We start from the raw sequence: 10080 nt of genomic DNA, 5'->3' as shown, positions 1-10080 counted from the left end.
TGATTGATTTGTTTTAGATAGGGAAATCATATAGTTGTTATCATAATCTCACTAAACGTTTGGGTGGAAATATCTTTTTTTTTTATGATAAATAAATATTTTCAGCTGTCACAAAGGCAAGTTTATACATTCAGGCGTTATGTTGAATGATTCATTTTAGGAAAACCTTAAAAAGAACTTAAAATAATATTCAGTGCAAGTTAATGTACAAATGTATAAGAAATGTGTTATAAAATAATTGTATGATATTTCATTTTCAACTAAAATGGATGTTAATTATGTGATGGAAATTACATTTGTCTATGGCTGTCTGAGAAAAATGAAAATATATACATTCCTGAATAATACGATCGCAGCTATCATCGGATATTATTTCTAGACAAATCAAAGATGATTATAATACTGGTAAAATGGTGTTTCAATACATTTTAATTCCTGAAAGCTTGCTTGGTTAAAGTGCCCGTAGATGTAGAATCACCCAAATAGTGAAATTGTTAAACCATTTTACTGGAATACCCATCGGAAGAGGAAATCGCATTAGCAGAGTTTTAGTTATGAACGACCTCCGTCCATTCACCAAAATGTTTTAGATAATGCAAATAGAACACACACTATTTCATTCCCACTATTTTGACTTTAATCAATTAAGTTTTGTTTAATTGGAAACACATATACACATGGTTCATTTACGTTTGAAAACCAGGAAATAGCTTCAGAAAGAGGTATCCTTAACGCTAGCGCACTTGAGTTGTCATTGTTCTTGCTTTTCTGTCTCTTAGTCGCTCGCTAATTGTCTTGCAGAATGGGAATGTTGCTGTTGTCAAGATGTCTAGGCGTAAATCTTTTGAAACGCAATGTTCAATCCCGTACACATAGACTAGTTTGATTAGAATGCCAGACGTCCCGTGGGCGAGAGGTAAAGTGGAAAAGGAAACGGTTCAAACCTTTGGCACGCGCTTCGCTTTTACCCCGGCGGAGATGCACTGTGTTCCACTTGCATAGTTGAGGCGCTCATGGACAACCACGGTCAACTTAGCCAACTACAGCTCCTCCACAGACTCCGAACAAGCAACACAACAAGAAGTTGACAGCAAAGATCTGCAATCAACAGAAACAAAACAAACTCCAACTTGCGTCTGTCTGGTAGGACATGTCACTGGTTCACTGTACAACAGGGACAACTTCTAGAATGACAAACGTGGCACTGAAATAACACTGTTATCACTAACTTGTGCCTGTGTAGGGTTGACTTCATTACAACCTTTATTACTTACTTAGGCCCTATTTGTTGTCATGAAAGTTTATATATTTTTTTTAACAATAATGAAGTAACTTTCAGTTTTGATTCTTATATTTTATCTACGCTATCCTCCACAGCGGCTGTGGGTTTCCTGGTGGTTTCCAGCGCTGGCCCTTCTTTCTGGGCCAAGTCATTGACACCATCTATTCCAGCTCCTCAGAGGACTTCAGTGCCTCCCTCTGCTCTCGGTGTATCACGCTCTTAGGGGTGTTTCTCTGTGGGGGCGCTGCCAATGCAGCCCGTGTCTACCTCATGCAAATCTCAGGTGTGTGTCACCATTTGCTTCCAGTGCATGCAGAGGTTTCCATAGCGATTACACAGGTGACTGACTATAAGGGAACTTAACTTACTTTACACTTTGATGCCATACAGAGTAAATGTGTTACACAATTAGGTTATGACTCTTGCAGGGCAACATATTGTAAGAAATCTACGCGTATCTCTATTTTCCACGATTCTGAGGCAGGTTTCTTTGATAAGACCCTTACCGGGGAGCTCATTAAGCGCCTGTTTGCCAACACGGCTATCATCGGGCACTTCCTCACTGACAACCTCTCCGGCGGGCTCCGCGCTCTCGCGCAGGCAGCAGCTGGGATCAGCATGGTGGTGAGAAACAGGTAAACTGGTTTGTTTTCTCTGTACTGGTGTCAGTTTTAAGATTGTGAGTCACATCAGAATGTAAGTCAACTGGTTTATTGTCATGAGGAAGATGACATTTTTTTCATCCCTTCAGGTACGGCTTTCCTCGGGTGGACACTACACAACTTTTAAAATCCTAACATCGCTGAGCCTCTCACATTAAATAACTATCTGTAGTTGTTTGTCTTGCCAACATTGTAGCACACACACTAAAATAGTGATGAGCTATGGCTCAAAGCAGCCTTGTAAACGTTCAGTCAGACATTCACTCTTGCCATACAGAGTTGAATTGAATAACATTCCTTGTGAACTTCAGACCTGTAACGATTTGACACTTTCGCTTTGGTTAAATGCAAGTACAAACGCATACTATTAGTAGCCATTGCTCCTGCTCGAGAGTACACATTATGTGATGCAAAACGTAATCTCACTGGTTTCTCTAGTGAGCTCTCATTTGCCATTGCTGATCACCGCTCTCAAAACTTGTTGTTGTACATCTCACATTACAAGAGCATTGCCGATTTTGTGCCGATAAAATCAAATATATTTGAAAATATTGGGACGTCTGTGACTACTTAAAGACGAGATCGGTAGCCCTCAGATTGCGTCTTTGACCCCCAAATATTAAACGAGTGTAGGTGACGGCCCCGTGCCTACTCAAACGCATCTCGAAAACGTGTCTGGAACCGCTAAATTATGGCCAAAATCGTGTCATGTACACCCGATTTAAACGGCTCCATTGTTCTGGTTACTCTACGTAGATTGTTGACTGTCTGTTTTGATCACAGTTCTTTCTGTCACAACAAGGAAATTAAAATTTAGCAAGTCACTAGAGTTTCTTCCTTGTTTACTGTTTCGTAAAGCAAAATATCCATTACAAATTATTATACTAAATATAGTCAAGTTGAATACATTGATAAATATGTTCACACATCCTTTTTAGTCATTAGTGGCTTTACTGGTTCAAAAGGTAACAGAGAAAGCTTAAAAGACTCGAGCTGAATTGCCTCCTCACGTTTCCTGGCCTCTCCTTCCCTCTCTGCCAACAGTTTTATGTGTCACCCAGTTTAGCAGCTTTTGTGCTTCTGATCGTGCCTCCTATGGCTGGCCTGGCTGTCATATACGGGAGATACCTGCACTCCATATCCAAATGCACACAGGACTCTCTGGCCGAGGCCACACAGGTAAGACCAGGCCCACTAACTGCTCATCATTACAGTCATTATTGAGGCAGTGTTTCCCCTAGATTACTCTCTAAGCAGAGCACAAATACAACCTAATCAACATCCAGGTCTTTTAACCCCAAAATATTGAATTGAAACCAATTGATCAGACTCATACTCTGTTGTTCTGTCCTCTTGTAGTTGGCAGAAGAGCGTATCAGCAACATGAGGACAGTTTGTGCGTTTGGTAAGGAGCTGACAGAAGTGGCCAAGTATACAGAGAAGGCCAACTACATTCTCCACCTGGCCAAACAGGAAGCTGTTTTGCTGGCCGGGTTCTTTGTAGTGGTGAGCATTCAGCCATTCAATGTTGCCCAATTTTCCCTAAGAGATGGTTGACATTTTGTCAATCACGTCAGTTGAAGTGTACTCCACCCCTTTGGTCTTTTGAAAGACAGGAATCACAGTTGTCTGATCTGTGATGGAAGCTTGTGTTTTTCTGGCCCTGGCCTATGTTCCTTCAGGGGCTATTGGGTTGTAACTGCTTTCGTATGTTGTTTTTTTAGACAGGACTCAGTGGCAACATCATCATCCTCTCTGTGCTGTAGAAGGGAGGGCTATTGATGGCCACTGAGCACATAACTGTGGGAAAGCTCTCTTCATTCCTCATGTACGCCTTCTGGGTGGGCATTAGCATTGCAGGTAGGGTGCATATAATTGTCTCATTTCCAATCCATGCATTCTTAGGAAAACCCCAGCTCATTAATAAATGAACAAATCACACTTAAATAAAAAACAGATTCTCAGTTGCTTAGCTCATCTAAACATTTGTTTAATTGTCTGTTTGGTTGAATAGGGATGAGCTCGTTCTACTTTGAGCTGATGAAGGGTTGTGGAGCAGGGCCACGGCTGTGGGAGGTACTGGACAGGAAGCTTGATTTCCCACCTTAATGGTCAGCATCATTCCCCTCTCTAATTCTAGACCACACTGAGACAGCATTGTGCAAAACACCATAGCTACAGCACACTTCACACTCCTCTGCATCTAAACTGGCATGTCCTTTTTCCACCTCATTTCTCTATAGTGCTGAGGCCGGAGCAACTGAAGGGTAATCTGGAGTTCCAGAATGTCTCCTTTGCATACCCGACCCGCAAAGATGCCCCTTTCTTCCAGGCTCTGTCATGGCCGTGGTAGGCCCCAGCGGATTGGGCAAATCCACCCTGGTCTCCCTGCTGCTCAGGCTCTATGACCCAGACTCAGGTGAGGACTGCAGCCATCTCTTACAGCAGCTTCATGCTGTAAGAGCATGAAGCTGCTCGCATTTCCCTACACTCGCATTAGCATCTGATAACCATGTGTATGTGACCAATAAAATATGATTTGATGTCACTGTGTGCATGTGTCTTACATTTCATCAAGTCTTCTGATTTTGAGATCCCTGTTTTGCTCTGTAGGTGTGATCACTATTGACGGGCATGATGTGAGAGATTTGAATCCTTATTGGTTGAGGAATCACATTGGAACTGTTAGTCAGGTAATCGGTCACATGATGGCATTATTAGTTGACCACATGTTCCCATTGTTGTGGCTGAGCTGGTGTTGTGAGGTGTGGTCTGTCCCTGTACTCTGTGGGTCTGCAGGAGCCTGTACTCTTCTCCTGTTTCATCGCTGAGAACATTGCCTATGGAGCGCCCGACTTTAACATGGTCACAGTTCAGGAAATCCACCGGGCTGGACAGATCGCCAACGCCTACAAGTTTGTCCGAGGTTTCCCTGAAGGCTTTGACACAGTGGTGGGAGAGAAGGGTGTTCTACTGTCAGGTGAAACAAATACATAGATTTCCTAATGATGGTGTTGGACTTCATTGGACATTCTCAACCCTGAATGATCTGACTACAGACAGATATGGGTTTTGTTATGGAGTTCTTCATCATAGCTTCTTTAACAGCTGGAATGGAATGACTTATTTTACTTGAACCAACAGGTGGTCAAAAACAGAGAATTGCTATTGCAAGGGCTCTGCTAAGGTAATTTAATTACACCCGATTGCATGTGTCAACAATGGATGTTTTTAGTTATGAGCTGAAGTAATGTTTATTTCCCTCGTCTTCCTTCAGAACCCCAAGATACTTCTACTTGATGAGGCTACAAGGTAAGCGATGTGCATAATCACATCACATGTTTTATTTCAGCCTCTTCCTCTTCATTTTGGACAGTTAAGCAAGGTCAATAAGCTGGGTGATGTCAAAAGTCAAACAACCCAACAATATCATGTGAGCTATAACTTGAGGTTACTTGCGTTAACCCTGGTTATCTGATAACGAGTAAGGTCTCTCGCTTCCCAATAGTGAGAGACCGAAACAAGTATTTGAAAGAGAACTCAATGGACCTCTGATCTAATTCTAATCAATTAATTTTAACTTACATTTTTTTTAAATAATAATGTTTCCTCCCCTATTCTCCAGTGCCCTGGATGCAGAGAATGAGTTCCTGGTCCAGGAGGCTCTAGAGCGGCTCATGGATGGGAGAACGGTGCTGATCATCGCCCACCGCCTCACCACCATCCAGAACGCTGACGCTGTGGCGGTGCTGGGCCAACGGTGTATGGTGGAGTGTGGTCAGCACGCACAGCTCCTTGGCAACTACCAAGGCCTCTTCAGGAAACTGATGGAGAAACTAGCCTTCTTCTAAGAGGGGCAAAAGCAAGCGTTGAAAAGAGCAGAGGACAGGGGAGTTCTTTAAATGTAGAGAAAGTGCCTTTACAGTAACTGTGTGGTGATGTGATCTGCTACACTCCTCAGTACGTCAGTGTGTGAATCAGATGAAGCTGCATGTGCATATCAAATAGATCATGGATGATTTTGGACGTGTCAAATGTGAGTACTGCAGATATCTCATATAACTGCTGGGATTCATTTTGAGATGGTCAATGGGGTTGGCTTTTCTTCTTGAGGACACCCAACTCATTGCGGATCCTCAAGAGGTTAGTGTTTCCTGAAAATAAGAAGGACATTCAAACTCTGAAGTATGTCACGTAAATATTGTCAATTAGGCGGATCTATTTCCAAGACACGGCAAACATACAGAGAACTGAAATACAAGCTACATTGTCATAAATGTAGATAATCAAATAACATCTTATATTCCAGGTGATAAAGCCACTGATCAGTTGTGAAAATTATGTGCCTCTCCATGAAAATATTCTGCTATTCAAAGGTGCTTTTGGGACTTTGCTACCAGTTTGGTGAACATGTCTGAACAATCTAACATTCAGTAGGTAAAATTTAATTCAAATCTATGTATTGCCCTAGCTAACACACCGGACTCCAATAATCAACTAATAATGATATTCAGTGTAGAATGTAATTAATTTAATCAGCTGTGTTTTGCTAAGGGTGGGGGAAAAGTGTGACACCACTCTGGCCCCCCGTGGACTGGAGTTACCCGTTCCTACATCACATTTACTCATATCTATATAAAATCTCTAATTGATATTCTGTGAATACTTTTTCAAATTAACCCCCACTTATAGCCCTACTAATACAGCAGATGCAGTACTGACATTACATGACAGGTTTATATCATACTCAGTCATCACATATTCTCTGAAAATATTTCCTCATACCAAAAGAGGGTGCTATTACCCTATTGATTTTTTTTTCTCTCCAATCCGTGTGTGTAAAGTGTGTTTAAAAAAGTTCTAATTTTACCTGAACTACACGGAACAAAAATATAAATGCAATATGTAAAGTGTTGGTCCCATACTTCATGAGCTCAAATAAAAATTCCCAGAAATATTCCATATGCACAAAAATGGCATTTTTCTCAAATGTTGTGCACAAATTTGTTTACATTCTAATTGGTGAGCATTTCTCCTTTGCCAAGATAATCCATCCACCTGACAGGTGTGGCATATCAAGAAGCTGATTAAACAGTGTGATCATTACACAAGTGCACCTTGTGCACAATGCTACAGATGTCTCAAGTGATGAAGGAGCGTGCAAATAGCCTGCTGACTGCTGGAATGTCCACCAGAGCAGTTGCCAGATGCTTGAATGTTAATTTCTGTACCATAAGCTGCCTCCAATGTCGTTTTAGATAATTTGGCATTATGTCCAACCGGCCTCACAACCGCAGACCTCCACATCAGAGGAGTATTTCTGTCTGCATTAAAGTTCTTTTGTGGGAAAAAGCGCATTCTGATTGGCTGGAAGAACTTGACTGGCCTGCACAGAGCCGTGACCTCAACCCCATTGAACACCTTTGGGATGAATTGGAGCCAGGCGTAATCGGCCAACTTCAGTGCCTGACCTCACTAATGCTCATGTGGATGAATGGAAGCAAGTCCCCACAAATAGCCTGCTGACTGCTTAGGCCCACCCACTAGGGAGGCAGGCCCACCCATGGCTGCGCACCTGCCCAGTCATGCAAAATCCATAGACTAGGGCCTAATGAAATTATTTAAATTGACTGATGTCCTTATATGAACTGTAACTCAGTAAAATCTATGAAATTGTTGCGTGTTGCATTTATATTTTTGTACAGCATAATTTCAGTTCAGATATCTGGGCTATCCAAAACAATTCCTTGGATTTTTGCCTAATCCTAATACACTACATGATAAAAGGTATGTAGACACCTGCTGGTCGAACATCTCATTCCAAAATCATGGGCATTAATATGGAATTGGTCCCCCCTTTGCTGCTATAACAGCCTCTCCACTCTTCTGGGAAGGCTTTCCACTAGATGTTGGAACATTGCTGCGGGGACTTGCTTCCATTCATCCACATGAGCATTAGTGAGGTCAGGCACTGAAGTTGGCTGATTACACCTGGCTCCAGTTCATCCCAAAGGTTTTCAATGGGGTTGAGGTCAGGGCTCTGTGCAGGCCAGTCAAGTTCTTCCACACCGATCTCGACAAACCATTTCTGTATGGACCTCGCTTTATGCACGGGGCCATTGTCATGCTGAAACAGAAAAGGGCCTTCCCCAAACTGTTGTCACAAAGTTGGAAGCACAGAATCGTCTAGAATGTTATTGTATTCTATAGCGTTAAGATTTCCCTTTGCTGGAACTGAGGGGCCTAGCCCAAACCATGAAAAACAGCCCCAGACCATTATTCCTTCTCCACCAAACTTTACAGTTGGCATTGCGCATGGTGATCTTAGGCTTGTGTGTTGCTGCTTGGCCATGGAAACCCATTTCATGAAGCTCCCGACGAACAGTTCTTGTGCTGATGTTGCTTCCAGAGGCAGTTTTGAACTCGGTAGTGAGTGTTGCAACCGAGGACAGACGATTTGTATGCCCTACGCGCTTCAGCACTCTGCGGTCTCGTTCTGTGAGCTTGTGTGGCCTACCACATTGGGGCTTAGCTGTTGTTGCTCCTAGACGTTTCCACTTCACAATAACAGCACTTACCGTTGACTGGGGCAGCTCTAGCAGGGCAGAAATGGGATAAACTGACTTGTTGGAAAGGTGGCATCCTATGACGGTGCCACATTGAAAGTGACTGAGCTCTTCAGTACAGGCCTTTCTACTGCCAATGTTTGTCTATGAGGATTGCATGGCTGTATGCTCAATTTTATACACCTGTCAGCATCAGGTGTGGCTGTAATAGCCAAATCCACTCATTTAAAGGGATGTCTACATACTTTTGGCCATGCCTATCTGTCATGAAAACACAGGAGCCAAATTAATGTGACTAGAAGAGACCTCTAAACCTCATTAAAGCTAGAATCCTTAATTGAAACAATAAAGCAGACACCCCATCTCGGTTTTGGTAAAAATCTGAGGGATGGCCGTGGAGAAATGTAACCACTCTCAAATTCATAGACAGAGCTATGGATGCAAAGACTGGCCATCCATGACATCAACACTATAGTTTAATCAAAAAAAAAGAAAAAAAAAAAGTAGTTTAATCATATTTTGAGGCTGTTTGTTGACATTTACATTGTTTACTAACTGTGAGGTATACAAATATTATATTTGGGGTTTTGATGGGGTACGACAGTTGAACTAAGCTCATGAGGCGATTGGATTGAATCCCAGCCCTAGTTTATCCTTGCCCTATTACACTCATATAAAAAAGATTATAGAAAAGTTTATATCACTTGCTTCATATATGGCACCCCTAAAGGTTCTAGGCAGTTCAAGAAAATGGGTTAATTGGGCTTCTGTATTAAAACCTTTAGGGGTGCCATAATACATAATATACTAACAAGCAATAGAACCACTTTTATTTAGAACTTTTTTTCTAAGAGTGTAAGGTTCTCTAGCTCAGGCTGGAGTGGTCTTCTGAGTGGCTAAACTGGGGCATCACCTGCTGGGGCAGACAGTTGAGTGGCAGCAGCTGGGATTGCAGACCAAACCAGCCTCGGATGTAGAGCTACTAAAAAAACGCTTTATTTATTTTGTACAACACAATATATAATAAGATCAAGTGAATGGAAGGACTAATTTTCACAGAATTTCAATAGAAAATAATGCTCAGCAGCTATTCATTTTCATAAAGACATTCTAAGGTTAGATATGAGATTCTTGGATAGCTTATCGTGTCATGTGGTCTGGCTACACTGCTAACGGTTTAGACAGGGTCGTCATGCCAACACTGAATTAACCCTGGCCTCCTGTGGTCTCTGTCAACAAATGATTTGACTGGGGTGTTGCTGTGAGCAGGTGACCTGGACTATTTCTTTAAAAAATATATATATATACTGTATAATAAATGTATTAGACCTACTAGAACTGGTTTTAAACCCAATAAATAACATACTATGCTGCTTACATGCTTAGTATAGCTGTTATGATCTGTTTCAGAGGATCTGTCTGACGCTGGCCATAAATACACTGATAGAATAATAATACCTTTATTTGGTCTTCTAACAAAATCTACATTTCAAAAAATGATAACTTTGTATGCATGCAACTAGCAAATAGCATCATGGAAATAGTTCATTAAATGTATGCTACTACAGGT

General features: G+C 41.8%; 1 pseudogene; it reads left to right on the top strand.

Annotated features, from left to right (window-relative positions):
- The first annotated feature begins 802 nt into the window (after positions 1 to 802).
- Positions 803 to 5846, top strand: LOC139381297 (ATP-binding cassette sub-family B member 10, mitochondrial-like; annotated as a pseudogene).
- The last annotated feature ends 4234 nt before the right edge of the window (positions 5847 to 10080 follow it).

Source organism: Oncorhynchus clarkii, chromosome 23 (genome assembly GCF_045791955.1).
Source record: "Oncorhynchus clarkii lewisi isolate Uvic-CL-2024 chromosome 23, UVic_Ocla_1.0, whole genome shotgun sequence".
Lineage (NCBI taxonomy): Eukaryota > Metazoa > Chordata > Actinopteri > Salmoniformes > Salmonidae > Oncorhynchus > Oncorhynchus clarkii.
Note: the sequence above shows the minus strand (reverse complement) of the source record. Positions and strands in the feature narration are given on the sequence as shown.